This window comes from Miniopterus natalensis, chromosome 1 (assembly GCF_054644295.1).
Source record: "Miniopterus natalensis isolate mMinNat1 chromosome 1, mMinNat1.hap1, whole genome shotgun sequence".
Lineage (NCBI taxonomy): Eukaryota > Metazoa > Chordata > Mammalia > Chiroptera > Miniopteridae > Miniopterus > Miniopterus natalensis.
The window spans coordinates 42389805-42409710 of NC_142081.1; the positions used below are offsets into that span (position 1 = coordinate 42389805).

General features: G+C 37.3%; 1 protein-coding gene across 2 annotated transcripts in view; it reads left to right on the forward strand.

Annotated features, from left to right (window-relative positions):
- The first annotated feature begins 387 nt into the window (after positions 1 to 387).
- Positions 388 to 19906, forward strand: part of HERC1 (HECT and RLD domain containing E3 ubiquitin protein ligase family member 1) — a 166443-nt gene continuing 146924 nt past the window's right edge. For both annotated transcript variants that reach the window (XM_016208584.2, XM_016208583.2), the window contains exon 1: positions 388 to 501. The gene's annotated coding sequence lies outside the window, so the exon portion shown is untranslated. The remainder of the gene's footprint in view (positions 502 to 19906) is intronic.

Consider the following 19906-nt stretch of genomic DNA (forward strand, 5'->3'; position numbering starts at 1 on the left):
AGGCGTCGTTCCGTCCCGCAGCACCGAGGCCCGGCGGCGGGGTCTTTCCAGGCACCAGGAGGGAAAAACGGGCGCGCTGGCTGGCTCCCCCACTCCTCACGGCCCTTTGTGAAACGCCCCCATTGTGCCTCGTCGGTGGAGTCCAGTCCGCTCCGCGAGGGCTGAAAGGTGAGGGCTGCGCGGTACTTGTGACCCCAAAGAACCTAGGCACCCCCTCCCCCCCAAATTAAATTCTTTTCCTTTTCCCGCTCCTCCCCCAGCCCCTCTCGGCTCCCGCGCGGGGCCTGGTGGGCGGGGCGGGGGTTCCGGACTGCGCGAGAGTTCCGCCTAAATCCCGCGAGACTCGCCTGCCGCCGCTGCCGCCGCCTCTTACGTCTTTCCCTTTGACAAGTCGCCGCTGCTGCAGCAAAAATAAAGGACGCGGCCGCCGCAGCCGCTGCTGAGCTGGGCTCCGGTCACAGGAGCCGCGCCCACCCCCCGCCAGCTCCGGAGCCGCGTACGGTAACGCCTCCTCTTCTGCCTTCCTGGCCGCCTGTGCTTACGCCCCGCATGCCCGGCAAGGCCGGCGGGGGCCGTTCCCGGGCCGCAGCCGAGCGGCGCCGCCGGGGTCCCAGGTGGGCGGCAGGCGGAGGCCTGAGGGAGCCCTCCCGGCGCGGGGAGGCCCCCTGGCCCCAGGGGCTTCTCGAGGCCGAGGACGCCTACAGAGCCACGTTAGAAGCCGCGCCGCCGGCCCGGGAGGGCGGAGGGACCCGCCCCTCCGGCGGCTTGCTGGATGAGCCCCTCAACCCTCTGGGGTCGCATTTCTGACCTTTTCCCTCACTCCTTTATCCGCTAACGAGAGCCCCTCCCCTGGTCGGGACCGGGTGGGGGTGGCGGTCCGACACTCCTCCCAGATCCGAGGAGAGCTGCGACCCCGGTGTCCCCCTCGCCCGCCACCTTTCGAGGGGCGGAGGTTGAGGTTGGGACGAGGTGTCTTTCTCCTTTCCTCTGCATTTGGGTGGGGGCAGTTCCTCATCCGGTAAGCCTTCCTGCACATCTCCCGCCTCGGTAACAGAGCAGTTGATAGCCTCTGCTACTACCAGGAGGGGAGACGAGATGCATTGTTTAGTCTTTGGAGCGCGATGAGGAGGAGGATGACAGGAGCTGTCCCGGAGAACATGGTGATGGGTGGCAGGCTCATGGGAGACGTGAGGGAGACGGGAGCTGGTGCCACATCTCCCAGGAGGTTATGTAAAAGACATGTTTCCCATCCTAGAGAGCTCTGAAGCACGGGGACATAATTTGCCTTAATTTTAATATAATGTCTGTAATACTGTGGAAAATATGGATTATCAGAATAGTAGGAATACCAAATCTGAGCAAACGGACGCATCATGGTAATTCCACTTCCAGAGACAGCATTTATTTCATGGTTAACATTTTCATGTATTTCCTAACAGACACTTAAATTTTTTTCAAATAGTACCTGGCTTATCCTTGATGAGGCCTTTCCCATTATGTATATGTGTTCCAGAAACGATTTGGGTTTTTTTGAGTCACGCCTTTGGCCTGCTTGATTAAAACCGGTTACTTGTTCATTATCCCAGGCTGTACTTTGTCATCACTCTCTCTTTCATTGGGCCCTCTTCCAGAATGATTATTAGCTAAATGGTTTTAAAAATCAAGCATTAAAAAATTATCTGCTTGGATCTAGTGCATACCTGTTTTTGCAGTCGTGTCTGTGGTGGATGCTGAGAAGGAGCAGTGTTTGTGGAAAGCAGCTAAACTTTGGTTATTCGTAGTAGGAAGAAACCTGTTTATCTCAGGGCTTTATAAAATTGATTTCTGTTGGTTATTTTTAGGGCAAAATCGTTATGTGACACTGTTTGATAGTGCTTTTGTGATTGGCATGGGGTGGATGTGTGCCTTTGATTATGTAGCTTTCTATAGTGTGTGTTTATACAAGCAAAATGGAGTGTCCTAGGTGCCTGTATGCACATATATATGACTTACATTCTTGAATATATATATATATATATATATATATATATATATATAAAATCTCGGAAGTGAGTTAAAATGTATCATTATATTATTTGAGAAAATAAAGTATTACGTAGGGCAAAGAAGAGTCTTGTAACATTTCCTCCCAAATCACTTGATAGGACTATATGGCAGAATCTAGGGAGGTTGGAAATCTAAAGGCTTGTAAGAGTAGGGTAGATTGTCATCTGTCTGGGGTTGTCATTGGAATGGATTAAGTGACCTATTAAGGCCTCTTGGAATTCTAAACTTTTATGAATTTTGCTTTCCCTAAGGTTCTTATCACTTTGTTTTTTAAATTTCTAGTCATGCTCTTTGCATGTGACACTTACCCACTTCATTTGCTCATCATGTAGGTATTTCGCTCCCAATATAGGCATCCAGGTGGTGCACGGAGGAGAAAGCAAATATAAACGCATCACTTAACCTGCTTATTAATATAAATGTCTACTAAAAATCCCATTTAATTAAAGAAATTTAGAAGACTGTGTTGCTTATTGGACTGGATTGATTGGTCAGTAGAGAATGCAAATAATAAACAGCACTACAATTTAAATGTCCCAAACATTTTTTCTCCAAGAAAGACTAAATGACTCTTAATATTTGAAACAAATGAAAAAAAGACTGGATACACTGACTAGCTGATTTTTTAAAATTCATATTTTCAGAACTTAAGACAACAATGACTGTGATTTGGGGTATGGAGAGACTTTTGTGTTAGGATAAAAGCAAATGGACTTATGAAACAAAACTTGAATTTTATGGTTGAACAACTGTGTAATAATAAATAAACATACTGTAATCTATTGAAGATAATTTTTAATGTAAATAAAACTTTGGTTTAGCAGACAAATGAAATGCATTCTTACTTGCCCATACTGCAGATTATCATGATGTTGAAAACATAAAAAATTGATCATGTTATTTAAAAAGTTTGCAAAGCCAGTAAAGTCACAGCAGCTAGCAGATATTTTTGACTAAAAAAATTTATAAGAGAACATAAAGCATGTGATTTACTTTTTAGATGCCAGGTCTTACTTTTATAATTTTAGTTTGTTCTACTGTCACTTCCTAGGCCCTCTAAGTTAATGGGAATATTAAATTCCAGATGAGATCCCTGAGCAAAGAAATATGGAAGTTGAATATGACGGTTGATTGATGGATTCTATTTATTTTCAGCTGTTTATTTTGGAATAGCGTTAGACACAGAAATGTTGCAAAGATAGTGGAGTTCTCTATATACCTTTCACACAACATCTTCTTATGTTGATGACTTACATAACCATAGTAAAATGATCAAAGTTAGGAAATTAACATTGGTATAATACTGTTAACTAAACTACAGACTTTATTTGAATTTTACCAGTTTAGCTTCTAATGCTTTTTTTCTGTTCCAGGATCCCACATTGCATTTAGTTGTTGTATCTGCTTAGTCTCCTCCAATCTCTCAGTTCCTCATTTTTTTCCTTGTCTTTCATGACCTTGACATGATGAGTACTGGTCAGTTATTTTGTAGACTTTTTCTCATTTTGGGCTTGTCTGATGTTTTTCTAATGATTAGACTGAGGTTATGTGTGTTTGCAAGAAAACCATAGAAGTGATCTGTTCTCAGTGCATCATATTAGAGGATATGTGGTGTTGATATGTCTTACTGCTAGTGTTATTTTAACCTTGATTACTTCGTTAAGGTGGCCTTTGCTGGATTCTCCACTGTAAAGTTACTATTCTTTATACTTTGAGATATATTGTTTCTCCTCAAACTTTGCCCCACTGATTTTAGCATCTGTTGGTGCATCTTGTCTGCAACGGTTATTACTGTGGCATTTGCCTAATGGTGATTTTATATTTCTCTCATCCGTTTTGCGTTTATTATTGGAATTCTTCTGTAAGGAAGAGATGTCCCTTCTTCATTTTATTCACTTATTTATTTATATAAATATGATCTTGTGACTATTTATCCTACAGGTTATAATCCAGTTTTATTATTATTTGTTTGCTCAAATTGTTTCAGTTTTGGCCATTAGGAGCTCTTTCAGGTTGGCCTTCACCCTTTTTGAGCACTGTTTTATATTCTGGCACCACAGACTATTCCATGCTTATTTTGAATCTTCCCTGGAATCAACCACTCCTCTAAGGAGCTCTGCTTCCTTTTATTGGAGAATAGAATTTAAATCGAGATCTGGATGCTAGGTGTGCTCACTGGGATGTCATTACTCCTCGTCCCTCAGAGGACAGAGCTAGGAAATAATATGTTTATATTACTAACCCATCCGTGCATGCACACATTTATTTCTCTATATAATAAAAACCATGAATTCATATTGCTACCATCTATTCCAGTCCAACACCATAAGGTTCATTCCAACTTTTCCCCTATTCTTATTTGTAACTTTTTTTCTGAATGAGAAACCTGGCTCTCATCTATAGTATATTAACTTATTTATTCACTTTTAGAATGCACATCAAGTAATTACAATTGTTAACCCATGCCCTTGTGAGAAACATATTTGCTAATTAAATGCAGTATTTGTATAAAGCTTTTTGGGGTGTGTCTTTAGCCTTAAAGTCTCTGCTCAAAATCTTGTTTTCCAGTTACCTAGGTCAGTTCTTTTCTTCCCCACTGGGTTATGTCATTCATCTGTAATGCAATTAAGTTTTTTTCTTACTTTGTTTTCCATTTTGGGTTCCCCCCAATCTTGGTTGATTTTCATTATTTGTACATTTACTTTGTTATATGAAACATTACTGTTACTGAACTTTAGTACATAAAAAGATATACTTAGAGAAGTATTACTCCTTATTCCTGCTACCCTATTCCCATACCTCCCCCCTCTCTTTTCTCCCCACCTGTTTTCTATGTCCTGTAGTTAACCAGTCTCTCTGGCTTATTCTTCCATTATTTCTTCTACACAAATGAACGGATTGTGCGTGTTTTCTTATATTTCTTTCTTTTTTCCCATACTATTTTTTTTAATTGAGATACAATGCATGTACCATAAAACTCACACTTTTGAAGTGTACGATTTAGTGTTTTTAATATATTCACAAGGTTGTGCAACCGTCACCACTGTATAATTCAAGAACACTTTATTTTCATCATCCCCAAAAGAAACCCTGTATCCATTAGCAGTTATTTCCCATTCCCCCTTCCCCAGCCCCCGGTAACCACTAATCTACTTTCTATTTTTATGGAATTGTCTATTCTAGACATTTTCTGTAAGTGTAATCATATAATATGTGGACTTTTGTGCATGGCTTCGTTCACTTAGTATAATTTTTTCGAAGTTCATCCATGTTATAATATATATCAGTGCTTTTATTCCTTTTTATGGCTGAATGATATTCCATTGTAAGAATATACCACATTTTGTTCATTCATGCATCAATTAATGGGCATTGGTTTTCCTTTTTTTTTTTTTCTATTATGAATGATAGTTCTATAAACATTCATGTACAGGTTATTTATGGATATATGTTTTCAATTTCCTTGTGTATATACCTACAAGTGGAATTGCTGGGTCATATGGTAACTATGTTTAACTTTTTGGGGAACTGCCAAGCTATTTTCTTATTCCCTCTTATATGAAGAATGGCATGTTATACTCTTTTGAACTTTATTTTTATCACCTGACAGTACAGTATATCCTGGAAATCACTCCAAATCAGTTTATTCCTTTGAAGAGAGATTTAAAAAATATTCTTCACTCTTTTAAAAAAATTTTTTTTTTTACAACTGTATACTACTTCACTGTGTGGATGTATCCTAATTTATTTAACTATTCTACTTATGGGCATTTAGATCGTTCCCTGTGTTTTGAAATTATAAACAATGTTGCAGTAAATTACCTGTGCATATGTATTTTTGTATTGTTAGAGGTGTACCTCAGGATAGATTCCTATCAGTGGGATTGCTGGGTCAAAGTTATATATTGTTTTGTTAGATATTGCCAAGTTTTCTGCAGAAGTGTTCTACTGATTTGCATTCCTACCAGTAATGTATGAAAGCACTTGTTTTCCCCACAGCCTCACTAACAAAATGTGTTGTTTTTCTTTTTTTTCTTTTATCAGAGATGATTGATTTTAAAAAATGCTCTTTATTCTTTTCAGTGACCCAAACCCATTTTGGAAAGGCACTTAATGCTTGCGGTTGGCAGGTTCTTGTAGCTTAAAAATGAAATACATTGTCGGCTAATACTGCACTGATACATATAGGTTATTATTTGCAGGTGAAGCAGATTGGAATGCAATTTCTGGTCTAGCGAGGGTTGTTCATTTGAAGCCTTTGCATTTAATGGAGGTGCTACATTGATTCATAATATCCATGCTCAGAAAAAATACTTGTGGAGCCCAGGTGTGGCTCAGCGGTTGAGCATCGACCTAGGATCCAGGCGACTGGGGTTCGATTCCCGGTCAGGGCACATGCCCGGGTTGCAGGCTCGATCAATGACTCTCTCATCATTGATGTTTCTATCTCTGTCTCTCCCTCTCCTTTTCTCTCTCTGAAGTCAATAAAGATATATTTAAAAAAAACAAAACTTTTGGAGTTTAAAAAGGATAACTGAAATTGTAAGGAGATTTTTTCCTTTAGAGTTTGTGTGATATAGTAGTTATTGGTTCACGTTGTATGCTAGTTATTTTGAACAGTATATACAGTACGTATTGACACCGTGATATGGTAGTTTTTTTGACCAGTAATAGCCATATCTGTAACCTTTTATATTTCCATAAGAAAGAAGGCCAATTTTAGAAAGATTAAGTCGAGAGTTTAAAGTTCTAGATTAGGATACTCCTATTAGATTTCAGTGGTGCCAGTAAACTAAGATAACATGAGAAACATCCCCATCTTATATGGTAACAAGCTCTGCCCAGGGGGCTGGAGATTTAGGTTCTTACCCGGAAAGGGCACTGGTTAGGTGCTTGGATGACATTAATGGGGGAAAAAAGATTTTTGCATTGGAGGAGCTGACATTTAGTGGTTTTCTGAAGAACTGATGTTCTCAGGAAAACAGACGTGAATGCTGAATGTGAATGGACCCAGTAGAGGTCTGGTGTGATCTTTTTAAAAAAATATGTTTTTGATTTTAGAGAGAGGGAAAGGGAGAGGGATATATATAGAGAAACATCGATGAAAGAGAAACATGGATCAGCTGCCTCCTGCACAGCCCCTACTGGGGATCAAGCCCACAACCTGCACATGTACCCTGACGGGGAATTGAACTGTTCCATGAACCCCTTGGTTCATGGGTTGATGCTCAACCACTGAGCCACCCCAGCTGGGCTAGTGTAGTTTTAATTATTTTTATTTTTATTTATTTTTAAAATATATCTTTATTGATTTCAGAGAGAGGAAAGGAGAGGGAGAGAGATAGATAGAAACATCAATGATGAGAGAGTCATTGATCAAGCCCTCAACTGGGCATGTGCCCTGACTGTGAATCGAACCCTGATCGCCTTGATCCCAGGTTGACGCTCAGCCGCTAAGCCACGCCCGGCCCGGCTAGTGTAGTTTTAATTAAAGGGAAATCACCTTTGGTGCTATGAAAAAACCCCCAAATAACACTTGGTTTTACTGGTTAAAAGAGAAGGCCATGAAACATCACAGGATGGTTATTTACGTTATCCATCAATCTTTCTCATTTCAAACGATTTGTCATTGTTGTCATAGTAGTAGTAGTAGTAATGGAATAATAATAGAATAATTGTAGTATAGTACAGTTTTTTCTCAGCTGGCGTTCTATGAGAGTACCAAATCCTAATGTTTTAGGATGTTTGGATGTTTATTGTATGTAAAGAATTAACTTCTCTCCAGTGCATCTAGAATGGACTAGTTATGTACCATCCTTGGGTGAACTGAGAAAATGTTCACTCCAGTATTCATTTCAAGTTCTGTGGTTCCAGTGATGAACCCCAGTTGAGAAAGGTCATAGCCATTATAGTCAGATCTTCACCCCCGCCCCCAACCCTACCATTTATTAGTAGAGTGATGTTGGATAAGTCTTAATCTCTTAGCTTCAGTTTCCTGATCTATAAAACAGGAATAATAATAGTTGCTTCCTATAGGACTGGGTTAAACAAAACGTGAGGGTTAAACAAAAAAGTCTTTCCAATCTACATTTATCCATTTCTATGGCTTTAAAAACTACCTGTATGCTGATTGACTCCCATATTTATATCTTCAGCCCAGACCGTTTCCTTGCTGTCCAGTGTCATAGTTCATCTGCTTATTTCACATCTCATTTGACCCTGTAGTAGGCACCTCAAAGTAAATTTGCTCAACACAGAAGGTGCGATTCCTACCATTATCATTTCCTATGAAACTATTCTTAATAAAAGGCAGGGCATATAACTAGTCACTCAGGACAAAAGTCTAGGTGTCACCTATAATTTTTTTCTTTTCTCTATACCCTATAACCAGCCCATCAGCTAATCCTCTTGGCTCTGTCTCTTGAATATATTTTTAATCTAATCACATATCATCATCTCTACCTTATTGTTCTGGTTTAAACCTCCTCCTCCCCTGTTTAGATAATTACAATTTTCTCTTAACTGGTTTCCCTTCTTTATCACTTGACTGCCCAGTCTATTATGCACTTCATATCTAGGATGATCTTTTAAACTATCAATCAGACAGGCTTCCCTTCTATTTAATATTTTACAGTGACTTCCTCTTACAATTAAAATGGTCAAATTCCTAGCTATGGCCTACAAGTTTCTACATGATGTAAGTCCCTGCTTACCTTTCTCTGTTCACTCTACTTCTGCTACACTGAACTTCCCTATATTTTTTGATCATGCATTCCCAGGGCTTAATATTTGTTTTTGCTCTGTTTGGAGTGCTCTTCCCTCATGTCTTTGCACTGCTTGCTCCCTTACATAATTTAGAGGGCCTCTCAGAGTCTACCTCTTTAGAGAGATCTTCAGTGATCTCACTATAGAAAACAGTGATCGTCCCTCCTCCTTGTCTCTCTGGCTTTATTTTTTATGGCACTTATACTACCTGAAATTTAATGACTTACTTGTATACTTATTTATTATTTGTCTTCCTCACTAGAATGTAAAGTCCATCAGAGTGGGAACCTTACATGTCTTGTTCATTCCAGTGCCTAGAAAGACCCTGTCCCATTGTAAGCCAGGATGCAGCTCTGGCAAGAGAAATACTTTCCTCTAAACTCTCGATTTAAAGTCTCTGTTGATTTTGGGAGGAATACATTGTTTTCCAAGCTCTCTCTATTTTTTTTTAACTTAATAGAGTAGCATTTATAGGAGCCTTTTTATTTATTTATTTATTTATTTATTTATTTATTTATTTATTTATTATTATTATTTTTTAATGTTTTTATTGACTTCAGAGAGAAGAAGGGAGAGGGAAAGAGAGATAGAAACATCAATGATGGCCCTGCCATTATGGCTCAGCGGTTGAACACCGACCTCTGATCCAGGAGATCGAGGTTCAATTCCCTGTCAGGGTGTATGCCCAGGTTGCTGGCTCAATCTCTCATCATTGATGTTTCTTTCTCTCTCTCCCTCTCCCTTCCTCTCTCTGAGATCAATAAAGACATATTTAGAATGAACGAAAGAAAGAAGAAAGAAAAAGAAAGAAAGAAAGAAAGAAAGAAAGAAAGAAAGAAAGAAAGAAAGAGAAAGAAAGAAAGAAAGAGAGAGGAGAAAGAAAGAAAAAGGAAGGAAGGAAGGAAAGGAAGGAAGGAAGGAAGGAAGGAAGGAAGGAAGGAAGGAAGGAAGGAAGGAAGGAAGGAGAAAGAAAGAGAGAGAGAGAAAGAAAGGAAAAGGAAGGAAGGAAAGGAAGGAAGGAAGGAAGGAAGGAAGGAAGGAAGGAAGGAAGGAAGGAAGGAAGGAAGGAAGGGAAGGAAGGAAGAAAGGAGAAAGAAAGAAAGAAAAGAAAGAAAGAAAGAAAGAAAGAGAGAAAGAGAGAGAGAAAGGAAAAGGAAGGAAGGAAGGAAGGAGAAAGAGAAAGAAAGAAAGAAAGAAAGAAAGAAAGAAAGAAAGAAAGAAAGAAAGAAAGAAAGAAAGAAAGAAAAGAAAGAAAGACTCAGTGATGAGAGTCATTGATCTGCTGTCTCCTGCATACCCCCTATTGGGGATTGAGCATGCAACCAGGGCATGTGCCCAGACTGGGAATCGAACGGTGACCTCCTAGTTTGTGGGTCGACGCTCACCACTGAGCCACGCAGGCTGGCCTATAGGATCCCTTTTAAATTTTGCCACGTTTTAAGACCTTTCCTGTTAGTCACTATACCATAAAACTTTTTGGTCATGGGCAATTTTATACAATTCAAGTAAGTAGCTTTGCTGTATTAGGAGTATAGGATAACCTAATGTAGAACTAGGAAGATTATGCTATCTGTGTGTTAATATAACTTAAAAGCATGTGGGAGCTAGTGTCTTTTATATAAGATTATCATTGAACTTTCTTATACAACCAAGTATCCAGTTATATACAGTATAATGAACTTTTGTCAGTAATATGATCATGAGTTCTTCCTCAAAATTGCTTATTCTTTTGAAAGGGAGGAATTATGGAGAACGATGGAGAGGTTTCTGTAATTTAGTGAAGGTGGTATGGTAGAATAGGCAGATGCACACATAAAGCAATAATAATGGATAACTGAACATCTACTGTGCACCAGGCACTATTCTAAGCACTTTCATTTGGACCATGTTTAAATCTGGTTGAACTGTCTATTATTTAAACCACGTTAACTCATTTATTTTACAGATAAGGAAATTGAAGCCCAAGAGAGGTTAAGTTACTTGCCCAAGATCACACAACAAGTAAGTGGTGAAGCCTGGATTAGAATTCAGAAACAAGGGCGGTGTTGGTGGAAACTGTCGGGGGCAGAGCATGGAAATGGCCAGCCTCAGTCCAGTTGTTTTAGCTGATCTAAAATCCAGTATCATTCCATATAGGTGTTCAGGAACTCATGGTGACAATTAGAACTTTAGGTGCTGCATGTTGCTTTGACTTCTAAAAGAATGTTTCTAGTTTTGTTCTTCCAAAGAGGAGGAATAGATGTTAGAAGAGAATAATAACTGGTATAAGTATTGGACTTTGTAGAGAAAAGTAAATATTAGTGAATCTTTATGCTCTGAAATACAAAGCTTTTCTTGGTAGACCTTGAAACCCAATGATACTAAGAAGCAAATTTAGTCTGCTGTTCGTCTAAAGTGCAAGCAAGTTGTGAAATAATAATGATTTATATTTGTATATTGCTTTTTAATTTACAGAGTACTTTGGTAAACATTTTCTCAGTTGACTCATAACACCTCTGTGAAATAGGCAGAGTAGATATTCTGCCATCTGACAAGCTTCCACAGAGGAGAGAGGCAGCTGCCTGAAAAAAGAGCCCTTGAATAACCTGTAGTTGCTAGACCCTCTTTTATGAAGATTCTATACATAAAGGAAGTCGTTATTCCTTGGCAAAACTGCCAGAGTGTGAGTGATAGACTTCTGCATTGTATAGTGTTATGGGCTTAATTTTTTAAATAAGTGATTGGAAAGTTGCTTAATCTGGAAGCAGAAGTTACTTGGCATGATGAATGCGCAAAGATGGCCTGTTATAATTAGCATGTTCTTAATGTTTGTTAAACTGAAAGCCTAGGCATTTAAAAGAAATACGTATAATTTAGTTTAAAGTTATAATTCTAATAGCAACACTTGTAATCTTTTTTAAACCAGTATTTTAATTAAAACCTTCTACCAGTTAGGCTGAAGTAATATTGATGCTGTTTTGATGGTATTGTAGATTAGCATAGAGGTGGGGAGCTTTACTTTTCTGAGGTCAAAAAAGAAAGTTTGCTAGCTTCATGTAACATATAGCCTTAGTGAAATGTTTATAAATGTTACTGTGTTCTCTGGTTCCTTTGTTCATTTTGGAGTAGTTTGAATTGCTTTGGTTAATTTAAATTAGTCTGAGGTGTTAAGAGGGACTTTTCAAAATTCTTAAAGGTACCTTCTATAAGGGAATAAAGTCACATGCAAATTCATAGAATCACTTCACTTTAAAGTATATGTGACTTTGTTTTGCAAAAATCTAAGGAATTGCTGAATATTATGTATTCTTAGTATCTTTCAGTTCTGTGTTATTTTCTTTTTTCATGGTGCTCTCTTGCAACTGCCTCCTTATCACCACCCTCTCCCTCATGGTCTGCCATCTGTTGGTTTGGCTCTTTACTTCAGAGTAGGGAGGCAGGAAAGGGTGTTTGTACACAAGATAAAACTAGTCCTGTTTGGAGCTCAGTGAGCTGGAGTGCTTATGCAATAAGGCTGCTGCTGATAAATTCCAGAAGTACCATAGGCCCATAGGACTAGAACAGCAATTTTCAACCTTTTTCATTCTCATTGCACACATAAACTAATTACTAAAGTTCTAAGCACACCAAAAAACATTTTTTGCTGATCTGACAAAAAAAAAAAAGGTATACTTTTGATTCATTCATACCAGATGGCTATTGTTGTGTTGGCTGTTTTAATTTTTTTAATTTGACAATCTAAGAGAAAAGAGGTCAGTGCCCCTGACTAAATAGTCAGGTATTGCATGTTTTAAAAAATTCTTGCGGCACACCAGTGTGCCTCTTGTGGCACACTGTTGGCACGCACACTGGTTGAAAATCGCTGGACTAGAAAGATGGTGATGACTCTGCAATATTGTCTGCAAGTTTTTTCTGTGACCATTGCTTTATTTGATAAAGAAAAATTAAAAAACTAAATCATACTTAAACACATTTTTTTTCATGAAAAACCATAAATTAATTAGATATTAACAGGCTTGTCAATAAGAGTAATTATATAGGAGAGTTTAGCATGTTGAGTGTTCGTGAAATTCATGTCAAATGGTAAACTTACATTCACTTATGCCTGACTGTGCATTAATCTATTATGGGAATATGTAGACTATTTGCATTCTGAGGCAGATAATTCAGTTTTCCATACAGTTTGTTTTTTTAAAAATCTTCTCTATTACAAAATATTTTAAACATATATTAATATAAAAGTATAAAGAGCTTCCATGTACCCATCATTGGTTTTCAAAATTACTATAGACAGTCTTGTTTCCTCTGTATTTATATCCATTACCACCCCACCTCTAATCCCTGTACTTTTTTGAACTAAATCTCAGACATATTTAATTTGTAAATTTTTGATACTTCAGTATGGCTCTCTAAAAGATAGCCTCTTTATAAAATATGCATAATACCATTATCATACCAAAAATTATAGCAAGTTCTTAATATCATCAAATATGTAATCAGGTTTCATATTTTTCTGATTGTTTTATATATATAAATACATACCATTTGTTTGAAGTGGAATTCAAATAAGGTCCATACTTTACAATTGTTTGACTTGTTGATTAAATCACTTTTAATCCTTGGACTCTCCCTCCATCTCTGTTTTTTTCTTCCTTAAAATTTTTTGTTAAAAGAAACCAGGTTGTTTGCCCTAAGAAGTTTCCCATTATTTCCTGAATTTCCTGTAAATTGATAAGTTTGTGAATTTTTTTTCTTTCTAGTTGTTTTTTTAGTGAGTACTGCATAGGAAAGGTTTGTGTTTCCAGCAGGTGGTACATAATGTCTTGTTATCTCTCTTTATGATGTTAATAGCTATTGATGATCATTGTTCAGATTTATTAATTAACCAGGGATTGCAAAATACTGAATTTTCATTGTTCCGTTCTCATGTATTACGTGATGTTCTTTTGGATGTTCAATGATGTAAATTGTATATTTAGGACATTTTATTTATTTTAGAACTGATTCTGGGATGATTTGACAAGGCTCTGTGGTAGAATTCCTTTAAGGGAAGAGTGCAAGTCCTTACTGAAAATTCAGAGAAAACTTGGGAATTTTGAATAACTGAATTTTGTTTAAAGGATATTTGGCCAATAAATAGGTTAATGGCCGTTGTGAGATAACAGCTTGTGACCTAGCGTGTATAGCTGGTCATTGGTGTTTGTTCTTTTTAGTGGTCAGTGTTCCTATTCAGAAATTTCAAAAGTGATTTGCACAGGGCAGCAGTTATTAGTGTCTGGAGCCAGATTTCTTTACATGAGTTTGAGAACAAGCCTTGTGTGAGAACCAGATTTAAAAAATATTGAGTTTACATAACAGTACTAAAGGCTGTCAAAGAACTGAAGCAGCATTTTCTAATGTAGTTCTTTGACAAAAGGTTTTTGAGGTCAAGTAAACTTGGTAAACAGTGTGCACTTTATCCTCTTGAAGTGTAATGATACATATTAACATGTGAAAGACCTACAATAAAACAAAAACAAAACAAAAACTGCTTAACTCAGAATTTTCCAAATATAGTTTGATCACTGAACCCTTTTTCCCACTTAGTAAAAAGTTACAAGCTGGGACAACAGGCATAAAATTAATGTCCTGGGCAAACTGGGATATATAGTCAACCCCTTCACTCCCCATGCCTCCCCCCCCAATAACTGACTGGTTAGTAAAGGCTAGGTGAATAGATAAAATTTAAGGAGGCAGTGAGTAGTATAAAGCTTATTTTTATTTTTTTTATGTGGAATTTGGGATTATTGATTCCTTTGTTGTTTGATAGGAAAAATAACTTCTTTCACACTGTACTGGATTGAAAGATAAGTAACTCATACCTCTATAAATAAACATTAAGGAGAATAAAGTGTGGTTCTTTTGGAGCACTCTATATATGGACTTTTTTAGTGTGTTTGCATGTATGAGCGTGTGTGTGTGTAACTTTTTGCCCCTGATTATCAGTACTGTTGGAGTGGTGAGAGTGGGGGAAAGGAGACTGTTGTGTTTGGTTGTGGAATGGATTTTTTTACTTGAAGTCAGTTCTTTAGCATACCTTGCTTTCTGTTTTATTGACTGCATCTAGTAATTTGTTTTGTTAATCACTCTCTTTGCCCATTTAGATTTTTGGGATGGTCTTATTTTAAAAATGTTTTTCTTGCCCAGCCGGGCGTGGCTCAGCGGTTGAGCATCAGCCTAGCATCCAGGAGATCGAGGTTTGATTCCCAGTCATGGCACATGCCCAGGTTGTGGGCTCAATCCCCATTTGGGGGTGTGCAGGGGCCAGCTAATCAGTGACAACTCTCTCATCATATGATGTTTCTCTCTCTCTCTCTCTCTCTCTCTCTCTCCGTCCCTTCCTCTCTCTGAAATCAATAAAGGTATATTAAAAAAATTTTTTTTCTTTTTGAGGATTGGGTTATATTTTATTTACATCTCTCAATATTTCCTTGTTGGTTCTAAGTTGATGGTAAGGCTTTGTGATTATGCTATGCTAGTTTGTTTGCCAGTCCATATAAATTTTATTTTTAAAATTTTATTTATTTATAAATATATCTTTATTGATTTCAGAGAAAGGAAGGGAGAGGGAGAGAGAGATATTTAGTCTTCTAATCTAGGAATATGACATGTCTCTCCATTTATTTGGATCTTTGATTTTAAAAAAAATCTGTGTCTTATAATTTTCAGCATATGGGACCTGGGTATTTCATTAAAAAGTGTTTTTGCCGGGCTGGCGTGGCTCAGTGGTTGAGCATCAACCTATGATCCAGGAGATCACAGTTTGATTCCTGGTCAGGGCACATGCCTGGGTTGTGGGCTTGATCCCCAGTAGGGGGCATGCAGGAGGCAGCCAATCAATGACTCTTTCTCATCATTGTTGTTTCTGTCTTTCTCTCTCTCCCCTTTCCTCTCTGAAATCAATAAAAACACTTTTAAAAAGTGTTTTTAAAACTTTTTATTAAACTATAATATATATTCATAGACGTGCACACATAGCAAATGCACAATTTGATTGATTTCACAGGGATAGATTTATTTTCAAATTCTGCTATTTTCTGTCAACCTGAGAGATTTTCAGAAGGGAGTTAGGTAGGGTTCAAGATGAGGGAATAAGAGAAACTTTCCATTTCCTCCTGAGTCAGATCTCCATAGTGTGTCTTCATTGTTTTGTTTAAAAGTGAATTATCAAGACAGTAGACTTATTCAGAGATAATTAAGCTAATTTCCAAATAAGTTTTGCCATTTAGCTTTTCTCTCCTATAATTTACCGCCAATAGGGTTACACTACAGATTTGTCTAGATGTTTTCTGATATATAGGAATTTACACTATTTTAAAACAATAAAGATGTGAATTGAATATTTAAGAGATGAATAGATCTGTCTTCTCATTTTTGTTGAACCCAGCTAGTCTCTGCCCTTCACCTTCCTTCTGTGTAGTTTGTAGAAAGTACAAGCTTAAGTAAACTTGTTGTCTTGCTGGCTGGCTTTTATCATCCTTCTAAGGAAGGGTAGGCAACTTACTGTCTGTGTTAGTGGAGCAATATTTTTCTGCCAGCTCCTTTTTGAATAAGACTTAAAAATCTAATGAGTTTATAGAGATGGTATCACTGTAACTTGAAAAGAATTGTCACAAAGAAATTAAAAGTGATATTTACTTAGTATAGATATTCTGGGAATAAATAAGTTTACTACATATGCTCTATCAGGAAGGACATGGTTAATAATGGAAAAACCATACTTATCACTTAACTCTTATGTATACTTTTATTGTAAAAGATAGTTTTCCCACTTTTATATTACTGGGGCTCAGCTATGCCTGATTAAGCTGTTTCTGCCCTCTTCAAATTTTTATTTTGAAAATTTCTCAGATCTGTAGAAAAGTTGAAGAATAGTACAATTAACAACCCATATACTTTTCACTGAGTTTCACATATTGTAGCATTTTGTTGCGGTTGTTTTTTTTCTTTTCTCTAAACACACACACAGATACATAATTTTGTTCTAAATGAGAGTAAGTTGTAGTCACCAAGATACTCCTCCCCTCAATACTTCCAATATGCATTTCTTAAAAATAACGACATTCTCCAATATAACCACAATACCTTTAATTGATGCCTAAGGAAAATAACATGAATTTATCATTATCTAATATGCAGTGTCTGTATTTAAATTTTTCTAGTTGTCTCCCCCTTATCTTTTATAACTTTTTTTTTTTTTTGATGCAGGATCCAGTCACATTCACATACTGCTTTTGGTTTTTGTCTCTTTTAATTTATAACAATCCCTGACTTTAAAAAAAAATTTTTTTTTTATCCTCACCTTAGGTTATTTTTTTTTCATTGCTTTTCAGAGAGAGTAGAAGGGAGAGAGAGAAACATCGATGCGAGAGAGACACGTAGATTGGCTGCCTCCTGCACAGGCCCCACCTGGGTCTGGGGATTGAGCCTGCAACCGAAGTATGTGCCCCTGGCTGGAATCGAACCTGGGACCCTTCAATCCGTGGGCCGATGCTCTAACCACTGAGCCAAACTGGCCAGGGCTCCCCTGACTTTTTAGATGACATTAATTTTATTGAATAATCTAGGGCATTTTTCTTAAGTAATGTCCTACAATCTGAATTTGCCAATTGTTTCTCTAAGATTATATGTTAAAGCTAAACATTTATTGCATAAGCACTTTATAGATGATGTGTTCTTTTTGCATCACCTCAGGGGACACTTAATGCCATTTTTATAGGTGATGCCAAGTTTGATCACTTGTTTAGGGTGGTGACTACTACCAAATTACTCATTGTAAATGCACTTTTTCCCCCTTTATGATTAATAAGTAATCTAGGGGTGGTATTTTGAGACTGTGAAAAATCCTTTCTCCCACAACCTTTTCCCAATGATCTTAGATTAGCGTCCATGGGAAGGTTATCTTTGCCCAGATAATTCTTTTTTTTTTTTTTTAATAAAAAAATATTCTTAAGCAATATACCCACATGGTACAAAGGGGTTACAGCAAAATGTATATTTCCCTTTTTAAAAAAATCCTCATCCCAGGATATGTTTTATTAATTTGAGAGAGAGAGAAGAAGGGGGAGAGAGAAACAGAAAGAGAAAAAGAAACATCAGTGTGAGAGAGAAACATCAATCAGTTGCCTCCTGTACTCGCTTGACCAGGGATAGAACCTGCAACCTTTTTGGTGTACAGGATGACACTTCAACCAACTGAGCCACCCAGCCTGGGCTAGATGTCTCCCTTTTGTTCCCTATTTCCACTTTCCTAGTTTTTCTCAGAGTTAACAGTTACCATTTTGTGTGTCTTTTCAGAGATTCTAAACCCTTTCAGTCATGCATTCATGTATAGTCTTTTTTTTTCTTTTTAACACAATTGGTGGCATACTGCAGACTATTATTCTATATCTTATATTTTTGTTATTGTAAAATTAAGGTATATTTAACATTTAAAGCAGTTGTAAAGTGTGCAATTCAGTGCCATTGGATGTATTCACAGTGTCGTGTAACCATTACTACTACCTATATCCAAAACTTTTTTCATCATTCCCAACAAAAACTCTTTACCCATTAAACAATAGTTCCCTCTTCCCTTCTCCCCTAAGCCTGTGGTAACCTCCATTCTACTCTCTTTATCTAGGACTTTGCCTATCCTTAGTACCTCATATAAGAGGAATCATATAATATTTATCTTTTTATGCCTGGCTTATTTCACTAAGCAAAATACTTTCAAGGACCATCCATGTTATACCATATATCAAAATTTCATTTCTTTTTATGGCTGAGTACTACTCTATTATATGTATATACGACATTTTGTTTATCCATTCATCTGTTTATGGACACTTGGGTTGTTTCTGCCTTTGCGCTATTGTGAATAATTCTGCTGTGAATATTGATGTACAAATATCTATTCAAATCCCTGCTTTCAGTTCTTTTGGATGTATACCTAAGAGTGGAATTGCTTAGTCTACATTCCAATGTGTTTTTTAACTTAATATATCATGGTTATCATTCCAATTCAATACATTCCAGATCATTACAGATACTCCTCATTCATTGTAATGATTGCCTTAAATCCCAGTGTATGTGTATCATTTATTTAGCCAGTTTCTTACTGGAGGACGTTAGCTTCTTTCCCCTTTTTGCTTTTTACCTTATTTTTCTTTTTGCTATTTTAAACAAGGCCTCAATGAGTAGGATATTTTTTAGTTTAAGCAGTCCTTATTTCTTGATTAAAACTGCAATGTAAAAGAATAAAATTGCAATGTGAAAATGTTGATTGAGCCTAATCTCATACTTTCTCAATATCCTTAAAATTCATCTTACAAGCCCAGTACATTATTGTTTTTTTATTTTAGGTCCTCATTTCTCAACTCATCTCAGGGTATGTCATGCAATGGCCACTCCGTCCTCTTCTTTCCCTTAGTATTATCCGTAGCTCCTGCTGGGTCGCTTTGTTACGTAATGTTATCATATTGTGTTGTAATTGCTTATTATCCTTGTCCTGTTCTGGGTTTTGAGTGTTTTAGAAGCACTGTGCTTTCTAATAGACCTTCCAACTGTGGATAAATTTTGCACATTCTTGTCAAGTTCCTGGTAGTAATAAATAGGAATTCCTTTGTTAAAATTAATATGTGGTTACAGAAGACTTTTTAAAAATGTGCATATAGGACTGACTTTAGTTCATTAATGAATGTGCTAGGATACATCCCTTTGATTTTTATTTTCTTTGATGAAGAGATAAAAAGGTTACTTTTAAGTCAGTTAGTATTGAGTACTATTATGTCTCCCTCACCCTGGTTTCTTTTGATACCTTCAGATAGTCTAAATTTTATTTTTTCCTCCTCAACATATTGATATTCTGAGATTTTGTGAGGAGCTAGCTATAGTACCCAGGTCCAACATTTTTGCTCTTTTCTCATTGTTATTTATTTTAAATGTTTTTATTGATTTTAGAGAGAGAGTAAAGGAAAAGGAGAGAGAGAAACATCAATGAGAAACATCATCGATCGGCTGCCTGCTGCATGCCCTCTACCGGGGATTGAGTCTGAAACCCGGGCATGTGCCCTGACTGGGAATCAAACCAGTGACC